Raw genomic sequence first — 18,353 nt, 5'->3', positions numbered from 1 at the left:
TATATTGAGACTTGGCTCTGGTCTGTTGTGGCCCCTGAGGGACTTTCAATTTTTACACTCTGGAACGGGCGCATCATGTCCCGGCTAGACCTCCGGCTCATGGCCCTCCTCCAAAACCGTAGGTGTCACGGTTACAGCACTTTCAAGATCGCTACCTGCTTCTCCGGAAAGGCCGCTGCGATGGCCCCTTCCAATTGTACAACAGCAATGTCACTCTCTCTCCAGACTACTCATTTGCCACGCAGCGGCATCGGATGTCCTCCCAAGCTGGGAAGAAAGAACAGCATGCGGAAGGGATTCTATATTCTCAATTTTTGCAAGCCTATTAACGCATAGTGTTGGACGGTTAAACCCACTTTCATGATACACCCGAGGAGGCCTGGGAATGTTTGGAGTCCCATTAAGCAGGGAAGGATGGTCAGAAGGGGGAGGCGCCTGAGCTGGTCTGCGACTCTCAGCCTTGCGGATCGTAACGACTACAGCGAGGCAGGTGCGGCCTGCGGAAACCATTGGCTTCGCACACCGCCATGGAACGCAAGGCAGCCCTGGCTGCGGTGGTGGCGATCTCTGGGAAATTGTAAAACACTGCGTCGGCAGAGTTTTGGCATGGGAATGGAAAGGAACACTCGGAGGGTGGATCCTCTGTATCGGAAAACCAGGCACTGCCATTGTTCATCCCTGGGACAGCTGACGGATTGTTGGATGAGTAGCTATTGGAGTGTCTGTGGAGATGGGACTTTGGTTTTTAGTAATAATGTTGACGTGTTGGTATTAGTGGTTTGAAGATGGCAGAGATGATTCACATGGGGGGCGGTGAGTGCCTGTTTCGCCAGCAAATGGGGGTGAAGTACTGCCGTGGAATGTTGATGGGCTCAGGGAGGTCATGGGAGGCAGGATGATTCGGGGAAATGGGGGGGCAGCATTGGATGTTGTGTTTATTTGATTAGTAGCAGATTGTGACCTAGGCCCTATCCAACCTCCATTGGATGGTAATGGCAGGTTTGCCTTGATTTAGAATGAGGTGTCCATTTGTGCCAGTTTGGATGGAATTCACAGTGTTGGTGACTCTTCTTGTGGGGCTGGGAGGGTCCGTGGGGGTGTGGGTTGTTTGGGGTTTGTGATTTGTTTGGTTGGGGGACATTGCCTGCTGATGCGCCTATTGGTCGACTTGGCATTATTATGTATTGTGTTTTGTTTTATTGATGACAATGCTTGCCAGCGAGGGAGGCTTTATTTGCGGTGCGGGTGGGCGTCGAGTAGCATTGGAGACGCAGATGAGGCCGCTGGCGGAGGGAGGCCGGACTACTCCAGACTTCAAGTTGTACTATCTAGCTGCGCAGTACCAGACCCTCACTCCGGCGATAGCGCTGAAGTTCAGAGGGCCGGAGAGGGAGACTGCGCCTAATGTACTGCAACATGTGTTGTCATTTGTGATACTGCTGCAGAGACTCAGGATCGCTGATTTATCCATGGCGGATAATTGTCTTCGCTACATTTGGGAACAATTCCATAGCAGGATTTGAGTGCTGAGGCCTCATGCACCCAAGATACCACTGGGCATGTGCACAGCACTGCAACATGGGTGTGATTGGTCTGGTCTGGCGGAGTGAGAGTAACTGTGCCTGCAGATGGTGGGTAACTTGTACGCAGACGGAGCACTGCTTCCCTACAGTGTGCAGCAAGAAGCCTTTGGCCTCCCGCAAGGCCACTTTCTGATGCACGCAGCCTTGAGTGCCGCTCATAAAATACATTTAGGTGTTGGTCTTTTGGAACTCCCGCTGAGCAAAGTATGTCAAAATGTGGTGATGGCAGCAGGCACATACAAGGCAATTACCAGCCTCTCTAAACGGACGTCAGGGGATGGGCTTACCCCACAACAAAGATTGAGGGAGCAATGGGCGGAGGACCTTGGGAGGGACATCCCATAGACGGTCTGGTCACCGATCGTTTGAAGGGTGTGGAAGGGTACTAGGAATGCTAGCTTCCAGTTGATCGATTTCTCTGTGTCACATAGGGCATACCTCACACCTGCTAAACATCATCAATCTTTCCAATCCTAAACGGCGATATGGCCCCGATGGCGAGCTGAGGGAGCTGACCTCAACCACAGGCTCTGGGATTGCCCATGGCTGGGCACGTACTGGGAGGAGGTGACCGGGGTTCTTTGGGAGGTGACTGGACGGCAGATTGATACGGACAAGGTGACGTGCCTGCTGCACTGGTTCCCACACACTATAAACAAATGACATGACTAGTAAGTTGGTGGATTTAGGCATCATTCCCGCCAAGAGGGAAATACGTCACATTGGAAGGCAGCGGCTGGCCCCAGCTTTGTTAGGTGGAAGGTAGCAATACTCAATGGCCGGGGAGTGAGAGCTCCATCAGAATGCAGCTGGCGCATAGGTCCCATCATGAAAAAGTGCTTGAAGCTTCACGTGCATGGGAGGCCCTGGTGGCGGGACTCTGGATAATATACAGGGAGGAGGATAGCAGTTCTGTGTCCTCAGTGGGGGTGGGACGTGCATGAGTAATTCGGATAGAGAGGGACTAGCACAGTGAGAGGCACCCGCAACATAGGAGGTTATAGAGAACAAGACTATAGAGCGTACGATGACTCATTGGTACATGACACACATCAGTTGTGATTTAGCAACACATAGATTGTACACTACTGCACCAGCGGCCGGGGTGGGGGGATGGGAGTTGATGGTCAATGTGCATGCGCAACGATGGGGCATTGTATAATAATCATGAACCAGTATTCATGCACGATTGTGGTTCATTGATGGGCTGGGCATGATGGCATCAAAACTGAGAAGGGTTAATATGCTTTATTACTTATTGCATACTTGTCCAGTCTTAACTTGGAAAGCGTATGGCCTTAATTCATAAAGGCCCCTTAGTTTTGTTTAGTATGTATTTAAGAATAATAAACAGTCTTATTACTAAAAGATCTGAAACATAAGAGATGTGATATTGTAACATGTATTATGTCTGGTGACTCATGTCATTTGGTTTTGAGTCCAGGACAGGAAGGAGCACACAGTACAGGTAGTGGATGGTGTTGCACATGCTGGAGTTGATGTCGTTGTTGAACCTAACAAGGCCCCAATGGTCCATGCATGTAACGGGTAGCTGACTGGTGATTTGTTTCAGACCATGACCGTGAGAAGCATGCGTTGTGTTCTGCAGCAGGATTGCTGAATGCTGACGCACAGTAGGTCAAGTGTGTGTTGTGTGTAATCATGCCACCAATATAGCTAAGGTAAATTACAGTGCAGTAGGTGGATCACTGTCTGTTGCAGATGGGAAAAGAGCCACACATGCAACTCATCTGCACACTAAAATGATGTTGGATGGAGTCACAGCAGTGAGCCTTAATCACATGCTAACATGCACTACAGCATTCAGCTTAAACACATGGGCAACTTGATATACAACTTGACAACCATCCCAACACACAAATCCATGCTCATCAACAACACATCCAGCACAACCAATGACTAATTCCGCTTTCCCTTGTATGTCACAGGGGACCAAGGATATGCACTGGGAGCATGGATGATGACACCAGTACGTAACCCACCACCCCTGGCCTGAGGCAGTACAATGCAGCACAGATACGCACAAGGTCCATTGTAGAGCGGACATTTGGTGTCTTGAAGTCCAGGTTCCGGTGCTTGGATATCTCAGGTGGCAGCCTGCTGTACAGTTCCGAAATGGTGAAGAAAATTATCCTGGCATGTTGTGTGTTGCACAACATATGTGTCCGTACCAAAACCCCATGGATCCAAGTGCCAGAACCACCTGATGAAGATGAGGAAGAAGAAGAGGCTGGTGCTGTACACCCCACACCAAATGCTGCTGGACTTGCACGGAGGAACCACATCATCAACAATTTCTTTGCCTGAGTCAGTCACGTGGTGTCTGTTAAATAAAATTGTCAAATAAATAACATGTTTATGTGTTACTCTCTGGTATGGGCACTGTACCCATTAAACAGTTACGTGTCCCAATGAGTGGTCAGATGAGACAATTCTCAATGGAGGTTGGGAATGTACGCAGTACAGTTATGCCCTGCACTGTGTCAAATGTATGACACTCTACTTGTCAAGGTACTACGTAGGCTACACTATGTCATATGGTTGTGTCACATGCTTCAAATACTAGCAGACTAGGGTGCTGTTTGTGATGAGGATGACATTCCTATTCTGAGTCCATTTCCCCAATCCATGTATAATGGATTGGGTATGTTGTGTGAATCACACAAATTTGGAGTGTGTGAAATGGTGTACATGATGCCAATAGTCATTACAACATCTCAATACACAATGGTGCCAATCATCAAGACACTTGTCGAAACCATGTCCGTCGTAGCTGCGGTAAACTGACCCTTAAGATGTGAACAATGTTCCGGATTACCAGCCAATTTCTTTTCCCATTGAAGCAGGCACAAGATGTGCCGTATGAATAACCAGGGCCAGTATAACTTACATATCCTGAATATTACCAAGATCATAGTTGATGTATAATGTCAAGTACATATCTGCACAGATGGCCATACTGTCAATGAGGTTCCTGAACATATGCCTCAAAGATGCATGTGTGGAATGTGATAAGAGCTGCAAATAGGTCATGTAATGGCCAGAAATGTTGCTATGGCCGGTGAAAAGTGGTGCCATATGAGCAGGGGAAAGGGCCTATAAATTAGACCACTTTAAAAGTTATGGGACAAATTTCAGTAACAAGTTGATGTTGCGTCTAATGTGGGTACAACATTAGTTTGTCTGTCACAAGACCTCAGCCTGGAAACAACTACCACCTACAGATCCACAAGGCCAAACATTACTATGCTGACCAGATACTTTGCAGAATCGATGGCGCATAACCATCACCAAGATATGCATAACTGCAACATCCAAAATATTTTACATGGCTGGGTGAAGACACCTCCTACAGCTGGACAGACAAGTATATGTGGATACACACTGACCCCTGGGTCATTCATAGATACCAGTTCGACACTTCTGTAATTGCATTTCAACCACTACGTGACATGGTAACATCAACATCTGACATTACACATGCAGGTGCACACACCGGGAAGTTTACTGGAAGTGATGGCCCTATGTCACGAGTCCACCATGGGGGAGTAGCACATGTAAGACGAGGCTATCATCACTCATGGACCACTTGTGAGCAATGGCAACATGACGTGGCATGTGTGGTGGCTAAGTGTACAAATAGTACAGACGTGCATGGGGCTGCCTGGAGCTACCTTCCTACTTGTACCTACACATGTAGGATGCAGAGCTGCTGCCCATGTTGGTAAGTTGTGGCCCAACTACACACCTGCTGCAGCCCTTCCCCAAATTTGATGTTGATGAAAGGCATGCTCATTGCACCTCAGGGCCACAGACTCAAGAATCACAGACTACACACATAACAGTGTGAGGGCAGGGAATACTCAGTGTATGCAGGAGTGGAACTAATATTCATTCAGACAGTGTGTACCCTTTCTAATGTATGATGCCAATATGGAGGTCAACCAGTGGTATGTAGCAGTGCATGGCATACTAGACATGAGGACAGTAGTACTTGCCTTGCTGCATTCAAACATGGACCAGGGGGCGTTCTCCTATCACATTTAGTAAATTAATGCTCACTGGCATGTCCCAATAGATGACCTTACCTGATGGCCCATTTACATTGTGACAATGTCATAGCATAGCATTGGTGCAATGGTGGCTCCACATGTTTACACATCTCTACATTAGTTTCCACCATCTCTGGATCTGTATCAACATGTATACTGCTCGTATTGACACTGTTGTACATTCCTAAGGTATCAGTCTCCGGACCCTAAAAAGCAAGTTAGTACATTTGCAACATTTGACCAAAACACATATTAAACTGAAAAGAATAATTTATTTACAGTATATATACGTGGTGAGCATATAGGGCTAGTGTAGAGGGTGCCCGTTGGATGGCCAGACAGAGACTATTGATGTTATCAGGTCCAAGGGAAGAGGCAAAGTTCACTCCACAGGCTGGTTGAAGTGGCAAGGAATGGGTTCATATGGCAGTCCATGGGGGGTCCAAGGATGTTCCGGGGGACAGTGAAAGTGAGTGCAAGAAGTTTATGGGTGGCACGATTCAGAGTGCTGCAAAACCAAAGAAACTGGGGCTTTGGCACAGAGGGATACTACCGCTTCCTCCTCAGCAGAATTCCGCTGTCATCCTCATCTCCATCATCATCGGTGTCATGTGCCTCACAGGTGTCAGTGGGTGTTGTGGCAGCAGCCATGTGAGGCACTGACACACCTGGTGTTGGAGCTGAGGATGTGGAGGCTGCAGCAGCATCCATCTGCGCCAAACCCTGTGGCAGTAAGGAGGCAACAAGAAGGTGCAGGGCAGTGTAAATCCCAGTAACCTGGCGCATGTGTTCAGCCCTGGCAGCCAGATGTTGGGCCTGCATCTGCTCCATGCTCTCCAGGATCTTCCTGATGTTGTCAAGATCCTTGCTGACATTGCTGGAACCACCCTGAGCAGACAAAGCATGTTGCCTCTGGATCATGACTCCAGCAATGTCAGCCATGGACTGGTGGAGAGCATGGAAGGGGCTGTGGGTGTCAGTAAGACACCCACGTAGGCCTGCAATTTCGGATGCCATTAGCTCGACCCTATCCACCAACCGTTCCTGGAGCTCTATGATCCGCTGTTGGAATGCACGTGTTGTTGGATCTGGCCCCAGGGAAGTGGCTAGGGTGGTGGATGCCTGCTGCTCGTTGGTGTGAGCAGGGATGTGGGCTCTGCCGAGGGCTACTGGGTTGCCCTGCACCGGAGGCTGGGGAGGCAATGTCATTGAGCAGGAGTTGCAGGTCATCGATCTCGATGGTAGCATAGACGTCCGTGTCATCAGTGGGTGCCAGGCCAGGTTGCTCTTCAGGAGGTGCTGTCTCGCCCTCTGCAATGTGACATGGGAGATGAATTACATCACTGTTTGTCACAAACAATCATGCATTTGTTCATTACACCTTAACACAGCATGAGATTGTCTGATCATACTTGTTTAGAGGAAAGGACTTGTGGTTGACAAATGGCGAATGATCTGAGGAGATTTCACATGAGAAGTAGTAGTGGTACATGGTGGTCTCACAGTGCCCTATTTTCAATGGGACATACCAAAATGGCTCTGCCTTAGCACTAGGAAATAGCCTAATGAGTGTGGAGTGTATGTTAACACAATGCTTGATTATTTGGACTGTGATGCATATTTACACTGGCTATCTGGCAGCCCTTGTGGGACTTCATCTCATATGCTCATCATTCCACACAATACTGTCACTGACATCACCTCCCCTTAGTGGGTGGCTCATCTTGGTTCTGCTTTCGGTTCATGCTGTATGTCATTTGGATAAAAGATTCCTATCTCAACGCACCAGCCACATCCTTAGTGTGGACTGAGTAATGGAAGGCTGATACATGTCCTGGTGTAATAATGAATTACTGCAAACCTACCACCCATTCTAAGTTCAGTATTCCACTAGGGGAGTTGCTATGTGTCCAGCTAGCCACAATGGCCATGTCATGGTTGCCTGCATTACGTTATGGCGTACTACATGTCTCCTATGGCCCACAGTGTCCAACAATGAGGTGCAGAATTCCAATACCTGTTGCCTCCCTGCATGTCTGCAGGATGCCACAGTAATTGTGCAGAACGCCACAGCCAGCATGGATGTGATGCGTATAAAATGTTGTGCAGCCTGGTCCGTAAAATAACAGTATGTGTGAGCCATCTATGCCATAAATGTGTGGCATTGCTGGAGTGTGTTTGCAAGTGCAAGTCAGCCAGGTGCAGGTGCAAGTGGGAGTACGTGCAGGGTGTTGACTTATGCAGGTTGGGGAGTAGTATTGTCGGGTGACTCTATGCAAATGAACATCACTCGGAGTCATAGCCCTCCACGTACCTGTCCTTATAATTGTGCAGATAGCTAAACAAGATTTGGATTCACACAGTAGCGAAACAGACTGAAGCAGCACAAGCAGCAAGTTACCCAAGCATTAAACAACACTGCATACCCAAAGCCAGGAAACACAGTCCCACACATCACCCTATGTCCACATGACATAAGATTGTGCTGAGAACACCCAACGGCACCCATGCACAACATGGCCAGGGATTTCCTTCAGAAGCAAGCACAATGATCTGCCACATCCAACGCAAGCAACCTCCAAACGGCCCATGTGCCAACACACCACAAGCCCAAACACAGGCCCCACAGCCAACACAGACACTGATGGAGAGTAGGCACAGAAGACCACAGATAATGACCAGCCAGGCCAAAGGGAACCAAAAGGGATAACCATCCTACAACAAAGGCACAGCATGAAAGAGGCACACCTCCAGTGGGTGCACAAACGCCAAACTGAGCACCTGCACATATACATCAGAAAGAGGTACACGACAGACCAATAGTAGAACCATATACTCTGACAATGTGCAAAGGAAGAAAAAACCTGCCCCAGGAGGATTTAACTCAAGGTCCATCTGGACAACAAGGGGCTCACATGCTCAACCCATAAACTGCCAAAGGGCCATCTGGCCACACACAGAGCTTGCAGGGAGGACAGAGCCCGACCCTAGTTGAAGCCAAACACCACGTAATCCTAAACACACCCCGGATTCAAATGCGGACACTCCCCGTGTCGGACAGCACTCCAGGTAAAATTACCACATGACTGGCATGGGACCCGAGAGCCAAGGGCTACCAAACCCAGGTCCAAACTCACCCAGAGTAGGAGGACAGGCCAACGCAAGGAGGTCCAGACACACCACAGCCACCCCAAAAGCAGAGCAGACACCCCGAGACAGATGTGAAACAACAAGGGACCTCCGGCAATCCGCAGCAAGCAAGGCAGGACTGGGAACCAAAACCGGCCCCGGCAAAGTGCTCGGCTGTCCCCCCTGGGGAGGTTGGGGGTGCGACAGAGCCCCTTGCCGGGGCCGGTTTTCGTCCGATTTTGTTACAGGGACGAGTTTGCAGCTATGCTGCATAAACGGCCCTGTAGCTAAAGCGGACCCCAGGGGCCCAAAACCGGCACCTACCCTTGCAGCGCACTGGGGGATTGCCCGGTGCCCCCAACGGCCAGTCCGGGCCTGGCAGCAAGGCCTCACTGCCAAACACAATGAGGGGAGCCAGACCCACCCCGAACAAACTTGATGCCTCCCTACATAGGAGGCTCGAGCCAGTCCAACCTGCAGCAGGATCCACAAATCCTGTGCAATTGGTGGGAAAGCACACATATGGCATTACACACCACCATCACACAGTGTGACCGGAACATCAACATCCTCAGGAGGTACAAAGGCAGTAAGAGGCCAGACCAAACAAAACAACCATGGGATATACATAAGGCATAGGCTGCAATCAAACACTAGACCAGTGCGAGCCTGCGCCACCAGAGGCCCAAGACATGTACATTAGCACACGGCTATCAATGAAAGCACCATATGACCCCACAACCGCCCTGCATGAAGCATCACGCATGCTGAAAGCAAGTGCAGGGATAGGACGCAGCCGTGGTCCAAGAGTGAGTGGCTGGTATCAATCTAAATTACATCAGTCAATGGAATGACGCGTAACAACGCCAGTACACTACCTCCTGTGCATTTGTGCCACCCCCGGTGGCAGACCTTAGTGACGGTACATATCTTTATGAGGCAAGACCTTGAGGATATGCCACAGCATTGGGCATCCTTTGCACCACATATGCTGCACATGGTTTGCGCCACAGCTGCCGCACAAAATGTAACGCTGATGCAGACTTTCAGGGGTGCAAGGAACTTGTAAATCAGCACCATGATGTATGGTTTGTGGTGTTCTGATCTCCCCTATTGTGTGTTGCCTTTCAACGTCTGCATGATGGTATTTCACTTATCACGCAATGTATGACATGTAGAGGCAAAACAAAGATATTGACCAGTAACGTCTATTTAAATGCATTTGGAAGTGAATCATTGAACGTCCTGCCATACTTTTCAACAGAACCATGATGAAACAGCATTGTAGCATTAATTGTTAATATTTTTCCCGTAGGAAATCTGTGCATGATCACGTTCCCTGACCCATATCTCTTGTGTAGATTTTTTTTCAAAATAATTATTATTGTCATTTGTGGTTACACCTATTAATCAGATTATTGTTTTTGTGTGATTATAAATATTGTCAATATTTTTCCTATGTTTTCTGGTATTTATTTCATATTTTAGCTGGAAATCTATGATTTTATTCATTTAGAAATCCTAAATAAATATTTTGTCGCTTAGCGACATTTAGCGAGTCTTTTTTCGGCGCTAATCAAAAAAACGGATCGCATTTTGATCGAATTTGTATATATCTACCATAGCGACGTTTTATGTCCCGATTTTCGTCGCTAACGCTAATAATATTGTCGCTAAGTCGGAATTTTTTGCAGCAAACACAGGAAGTGGTGTATTACTGCTTCCTATCACGTGGGTGTGGTTTTTACTTTCACTTTCTCTTTTCAGCACATTGCTGGTGCATGTGCTGAGTGGAGGAGGTGTATGGTGGTTGCTGTGTTGGAAGTTGGTTTTGGAGAGTGGTGCTGCGTGCTGTGTCCTGTCTGAAGTGTCTGTTTGTAGTTTTTGTTGTATTTTAAACAGTTTGTGTGTCTACTGTCCTCTGGTTTGTCTGCAGTGTCTGTTAGTTGTATTAGTTGTATTTTACACAGTTTGTGTGTCTAGTGTCCTCTGTTTTGTAGAGTTTATTTAGGGGTTAGTTTGTATTTTTATATAGATAGTTAATTAAGTGGGAGTTTATTTTTTAATTTTCAGTGGGTTACAGGGGTCAGGGAGATGCCTGCTGTTGGGAGGTCAGGGAGGATGAGTGAGTGAGGAGGCATTGAGGGGGGTTTTATGGCTGATTAAATGTTATCTGTTAAATATGTTGGAGGCAGGGGGCGAATCCTGCAGGGGTATGCTGTGGGGGCACGGAATGTGCGCTGGGAGCGTGTGAGGCTCCAAATAGAGCACTACTTTAAGATTGCATGCTCCGTGCACCAGTTTAAGCACCGCTGGCAGGACTGACTGCGCGGGAGGCCGACCTCCTGGATTACACCGGTGTAATGCCAGGCATACAGGGTGGTAAGTCCAAAAGCCATTATTTCACTTAAATGTTCAAATGTTATGTAAGTGAGTTACGTGTGTGACATGTGAGTATGGCATGTACATGCTGACTCGTTACTGTGATACTGTGACAAAGTGTTGATGACAATGTCATTTCCCTATGGGCCATATGTATCAAAGCAAAATGTGTTCGCTAACACCGACATTCGCTGATTTCCGGCGTCTGAGAACCCATTTTCGCTAAATGGTATGTATGAGACATTTTTGGTGCAAAGTAAGGAATCGCTAAATTTGCCATTCCTTATTTAGCGATTGCATTTGAGGAATAGCTACTTTAGCAATTCCTTAAATGCAATTTATCAAGGCAAAAAACAATCCAAAATGCCATTAGGGAATCACAAATTACAACCTACTTCTAGTTGGTGGTAAGTAGCGAAATCTTTTAAATAAGCATTTTTTTAAACATCAAAAGGTGCCATGTGACGCTCATGTGCGCCATATGCGCACACATGTCATTTTCACGGGTGCAGCAGGGTGTTCTTGAGACACCCCTGCACCCTTGAAAATATTCAAAATTTGCGATTAGCAAATTGCTAATCGCAAATTTCTCATTAATTCCTATGGGCCTCCTGGCACATAGAAATGAATGGGAAGTTTGCGATTAGCAATTTGCTAATCGCAATTTAGGAATGTTAATGGATCGCTAACAAAAAGCTATTTCCTACATACTTACCATTTTGCGACTTCTAAATAGCGAATCCTTAAAAATCGCTATTTAGTAATCGCTAAACGGAATGTTGATACATATGTCCCTATGTGATTTGCACATGATTCACATCAGTTAAGATTAATTAGGACTCCCACTTCCAGGCACATTTTTGCAGATTTACAAGCCACTTGGGGTTCTTTAGCGGCGCAGTTGCATTACTTATGTGACAAAGCGGCAGCGCGAAAGTAGCGCCATGGTGCAGGGTTTGTACAATATCACACTTCTGGGAGAATCGTCACATTATAAAGCTATGCACCTTTAGGGTGCGTTCTGGCGCAAGGGTGGGCATTCATACACACCTCTGTAAAGTGACAGAGTGAAATCTATCAAGTTTCAGTCATTCACTTTCATGGCAATGCTGCGTCTTAACTCTGGGCCTGCTTGAAGCAGGCATGAGGATTGACGCAGCATTGACAAGATAGGACCAACCAGAGCATTGCGGGAGCTGCGCCGCACATGCTTCACAACTCCTGCAATGCACTGCCTTTACAGCACAGATGCCTGATGCATCTGGGCCATTTTAGCAGCATGGTGCACAGCATGGGAAATGCAGCTCACCATGTGAGTTGGGCCATGGTGCACATTTACTCTTGCCTCCATGCTGATTTGGTGGGATGCACCATTACCTGTAATACTGTCCCACGGTGTGCTACAGTAGAGTAGGTGTGTGAGTAGTCAATGCTAATGTCCCTATTTGTATAGCTCCATGATTTGACAGTTGGAGTGAGTAGTCATGTTATCATTGAGGTTTGAACACATATTTGCAGTGTGAAGACCAGATGTGGGACTGAGGTTTTCTGTGTGTCACTTGCATTCACATTACTATGTGATGGTGAATGACCACATGCCAGTAAGGGTGGCAAGGCACAGAGGATGCTAGCATTTATGAGCCCATCACGGCTGTAGTCAGTCAAAGAGATGTGAGCAGCGACTGTGTGCAGGATGATGTGTGTGTGTCCAGTATGTGTAACTGTACATATCTGAGCAGTGCCAGTGTGTGTGTGTAACCTATGTGTAGGACAGTACACAGTGTGACAGATGCTCAAATCCATGAGCAGCAGGACTGTATCTACACGGCCCCTGTACATGGGTCATGTGTAGATATATCCTTGCCAGGTGATTATGCAATGTGTGAGTTTGACAGCTCCAGAGTGTTTTACATCCCAAAGGACTGTGTATCAGCCTCTTACTAAATGCATAGTTACCATCATACGCAGTACAACTTACACATGATGCCTGTGTGGACATGGTGCTTAGAAATGGCATTACCCAACTGTTATGTGCATGTATGACTGCGGTAATGTTATGTTTGTCCACCACTGCATTAGCAAGCCCATGTGTGCATGCCAATCAAAGTGCACAGAGTCATTTGTACAATGTGTCAATCCCCTACAAAGTGATGTTGTATTTACTGTGACTGAAAGTTGTTCCTTATGTTTATGTAACGTTTCTGGATGCCATGCAATGACACATATTTTATTTGGTTCACTCACAGATGGTCGGCGACCCATCACACAGGGTGACGTGGATCATTTCAGGGACACAAAAGCCACTGGTGAGTAATTGTAATGTAAATTGCCATGTGTGATGTAATGGATGTCATTAACTAATGAAACACACGGTAGTTTTGCAATGCTGGTGTGTTCCGCATGTCACTCGGCCACAAGGTGCAGAGTATATTTATGTTATTATTCAGACAATATGTATAAGAGTGTGGTTAGACGCATATCTATCTAAGTTGAGACTTAGTCCATGAAGGAACAATGCAACAGCTCTGATTTCCTGTGCATGACATCCAGCACAGATTATAGCTAACTAGTCAATGTTCCAGGGGTCCTGCAGGCATTACACTACTGGATTTTCACACAGGGCTTCATATTATTAAGACCAGCCAGAAGATGTATCCACGCTTCATCTGCAGTACACTACCACTGAAGCAGAGATTGAGGATTAGCTAATATGCCCTAATATATTCCCATAGCAGGCCAGGGTAAGGTCATGTCATGTCTAAGGTATGAATAGATCACATATCATCAACGCAAGGTTTCAAGGATCTTTTACAGTGTAATTCAGATGAAACTGTGCGAAAGAGGTTCCAGGCAATGTCGCACATCATATTGGGAACAGGCAAGTTTACCAACTTTCACAGAAGAGTTTGTGTTGATAGATGGATAATGGGTGAGGGGGCAGTTCATTACACCGCCAAGAGGCAAGATAAGTTACCTAGCGTTGCCATGTTGAGAGGGACTAACACAAGACTGGGTCATGAATGTTTTATACCAGGATCTAAGTGGTCTATTTTGGCCATCTCAGTTCTTCTCCTTTATGAGGTCTTTAGGTCCAGGGTTAGACAGGATGTCATGCATGCAACTCTGATTGTTAAACTGCCTTTTCTGCCGCATGATGAGCCTGTGGTGTATTTTCTATGTAGGTGTGGAAGGGGTTATAGGCGACAGGTCGGGAGTCAGTGTGGCTGCCAGATTCTGCAGGGTCTGCTGTTTTACACACATATTTCAATGTAGTAATTAAATCTAAGGATTGCTGTAATCGGGCTGGCTGATGGGCAGGCCCTGCAGCAAAGGGTTCCTTGCTTCAATAGGATGGCATTTGAAGTTATTCCATATTTTACACAAGAACCAATAGCAGATGACAATTACCTGGCTGATGAGCTTTGTCCAGGACAGGGCATGTTGTTTTGTTAGTCGTAGGTCTAAGATCACATGTGTGCAAGGGGGACAGGAGCACAGTCCAGCTGCCATCTTTCATGTGACCAAGATACCTCAGGGCTGCCAAACTGAGTGATGTCTGTTTTACTGCTGTTTAGTTTGAGTTTGTTGATGCTCTTCTAGTTACTCATGTAAAACATGCTGTTTGTACAACAGATACGTGTGTCAGAGTAGTCTGTCCCGCACGTACTCAGTTACTGGTTATTGTCAGCATACAATACGCTTTGAGGAGCCGTACAATTTTCCGACGTTTCCAAGCAGGCTCAAGTATAGATTGAACAGAATTGGACTTAGGATAGATCCTTAACCCCATGACCAGGACAGCTATGTGATTTCTCAGGTGCATATTGTCAAGGCCTTTATAGCGGGTTTTGCAGCTGTTTCCTGCCGATGTACGCAGCAAAATTGTGGAGAACTTTCTTGATATTCTTGACACCTGTTGTTGGTAGGGGTGTCCCGGTCTGCTTCCCATGCATGTAGGCTGAACTTACATTCAGTTTCCATTGACATATACATACAGCCACACTGGCAACCATGTAAAAGAGTGCCAGTCTTGTCAGTGACTACATGACATGTACACATTTTCAGATAGACACACATGTCTGCACATGTGCATCATACAGCAGTAGCAGCAGTGTGTCACAGGGTCAGATGAGGGTGGTGCTGCCCATGGAGGGGTAGTGCCACACTACTAATGTTAATTGGACTACTTGCACACTCTCAGGTTGCACAATGGTGACATGTTATCACTGTCTCATTTAGCGTCTAATTTGTCAGTACATCACACCTGCCATGTACTGTCATGTCACGTTCCAGGGCCTGTATTGTGGAAAATAGGGCTTGTCAATTATGTGGTCAGATCACTTTGAGACGTTACAGGATGTCACATGTGTGTTGCCTCCCATGTGGTATGTGATTTGTGCCAAATAATATGATGATAGGCAAATGACCCAGTGTCCTTGTTTTGGAATTGACAACATGAATGCAGAGGAGACACATGCATTCAATGTGGCTAAGGAACGGTGGGTTCACATCCGCCGGGTTAAAAAGGGGTACAGGAACATGGAAAAAAAATACGCGGCTGCTAGGAAGGCTGGGACCTGGCACTCTATGCCAGAGGCTGTTGGACACACAGACAAAGATAACAGCTCCAGGTCTGCTGGCAAGGCTGGCTGAGTGAAGAAATCCAAGACACTGGTCTCACCAGTTGTTCCCATCCCAACCACGGCAGCCATTCCAAGTACCAGCAGCCAGGGGCCGGGTCAAGCTGCACCCAGCCAGGGACCAGCCCAGACCACAACACCCCAGGATCTGGGGGCGCCCACCACAACACCGCCAATAGCTGAGACCCAACACAAGATACTAATTGAGCTGGCCAGGAACAATAACTTGCTCCTCGATGTAAAAAATGAATTGATTACCCTGAACCGGCGGGTGAATGACATTGCTGTAAAACTTGGTATTCCCTAAACCTGGACTTCTTCTGCCCCACACCCCTCTTCTACCTTCCCTCCTTGTTATTTGTTATTTTGTTTTAGATAGTTGTATTATAGTTGTTAGATGTAGATTAGTTTTAGATTAGGTATAGTTAGTTTAGTGTAGTGAGATATTGAGAGGTTAAGTTAGTGTTAGGGCTAAGTTTCTTTTGTCTTTGGGTGGGGGGTTGATGTCCTTTTTTAGTTTGTGTAGTAGTGTATAGTTAGTATTACATGTGTAGTTTAGTTTAATATGTGTGTAGGGATTTTAGATATAGTGTTAGTTTTAGTGTTTAGTGTAGTTTCATAAAATAAAAACTTTTGAATTTATTACTACTTGCATTGGTGTCGGGTAGGTTGCAGAGTGTGGGTCTTGACACATTGTATGCTTCTCAGGTCATCAGTGGAGTGATCCCTGTATGTGTGACTTTGGATGCAACCTGTTACTGGGCTGCATGTATAGTGTTAAGTAAACCTTAGCTGTGGTATCTGTTGACTTGCATGGTTGACAGATTACATTGGATTTATTGTGTATGGGCAACATCTGCTACTTTACGTTCAGATATTTTGCACTAAATGGCAAGACAGTCCACAAGTTAGCAAATTTGCAGGCGTACTTGTGGATTTTGTAGCAATTTGCACAAATATGTGCCCACATGTGCCTGTCACTTTACCATCACACCATATTGCAACGAGGTCCCTTGAGTGAACTGGCCATTAAAGTGGTGACGGGCAAGAAGATGTTTCATACTGCTAGTGTGTGGTGGAGAATGCCAAACAGGGAGAGCTTCTATGGGAGTTCACATGCATCTTGTTTAGAAAGGGTCAGAGACCAAGCAGAGCAGCAGGTGAGGAGAATGCAGGCACCTTGTCACAGGAGCTTCACAGGGATGGCGCTTGGGAAAGTAATGGATGCTAATATATGTTTGGCTCTGGACCCCAGAATCCTGCAGATGTCCAAGATTGCTCTGCTGTGCGTGTTGGTACATAGCCATTGAGATCCTGCTCAGTGTGTTCATGCGCATGCAGCTGCTGCTGATGGACAATGTCTCATCTCATACTTAAATGCCCATACAGGACTATGCTGGCGCTGGGCTGTAGGGTGCAGTGGCATGCAGGTGCTGCACGCATGGTACATGCACATACCTGTGCCAAGGGGGACACGTGTTTATTGGTGCTGTGTAGGTAGTTATGACTTTACATTTTGACTGCACTGACGGTGGTACCACCTACACAGATATGGAGCATCCAGGCACAAGACTTCATGGTGCAAGAACATGATCGTACTGTGCGTTACAGGTATATATGTACTGGGACAGGGGGTAACTTGGCACAATATGTGCTCACACCCTGAGGGCTCACAGGCAATTGTGCTAAATAATATATTCCCACTGGGGGGGTTATGGGGCAGTTCTGCAGCACGGGGCTCGGACACACAGGTCTCCCAGGCAGTTTAGCTGCGCCACCCTCTTGTTCCTCACAGCACCCTCTGGTTCACACCTGCCACCATTTTGTTCTTCACACCACCCTCTGGTTCACCAGTGCCACACTCTGGTTCACCACTGCCACCCTCTGGTTCACCACTGCCACCATTTTGTTCTTCACACCACCCTCTGGTTCACCAGTGCCACACTCTGATTCACCACTGCCACCCTCTGGTTCACCACTGCCACCCTCAAGCTCACCACCCATGCATATTAATTCCTCAACACTGCCAGACACCTCCACTTCCAGATCCACACCGACCCTAACACCACCCTCAGAGGTACACTCATCTCCAGCCCCCCCGGACCACATTGTCAATTCAGCAAATCCCTCGACTACCTCGCCTGCAACCATGCACTCACCTCCACAGACTACATCCTCCTCGTGGAGCTGACATTCCAGCTCAGGAACAAGAACAACACCAACTCCAGAACCCTGTCGGCCACACTAGCCAACCTCAGCCTCAGCCAACTCGTCACCACACCCACCCACCCTTCCACCCACGCTGCTGGTCACACGTTGGACACCACCTTCTACACAGGCACCCACGTTACTTTAGTACACACCACCTGTTTCCACAGGACTGTACCGCGCTACATCCATTCCCCCTTCAATGTACAGTCCACAGACCACCGCACACAACGGGTAACTCACCACTGCTGGAGGAGAGTGACTGTAGACCAGCTAATCACCACCCTTACCCACAGGCAACACAACAACTCCACCAACTCCAACGCTGCAGGCCGCCA

This window comes from Lissotriton helveticus, chromosome 4_1 (genome assembly GCF_964261635.1).
Source record: "Lissotriton helveticus chromosome 4_1, aLisHel1.1, whole genome shotgun sequence".
NCBI classification, from domain to species: Eukaryota; Metazoa; Chordata; class Amphibia; order Caudata; family Salamandridae; genus Lissotriton; species Lissotriton helveticus.
Note: the sequence above shows the minus strand (reverse complement) of the source record.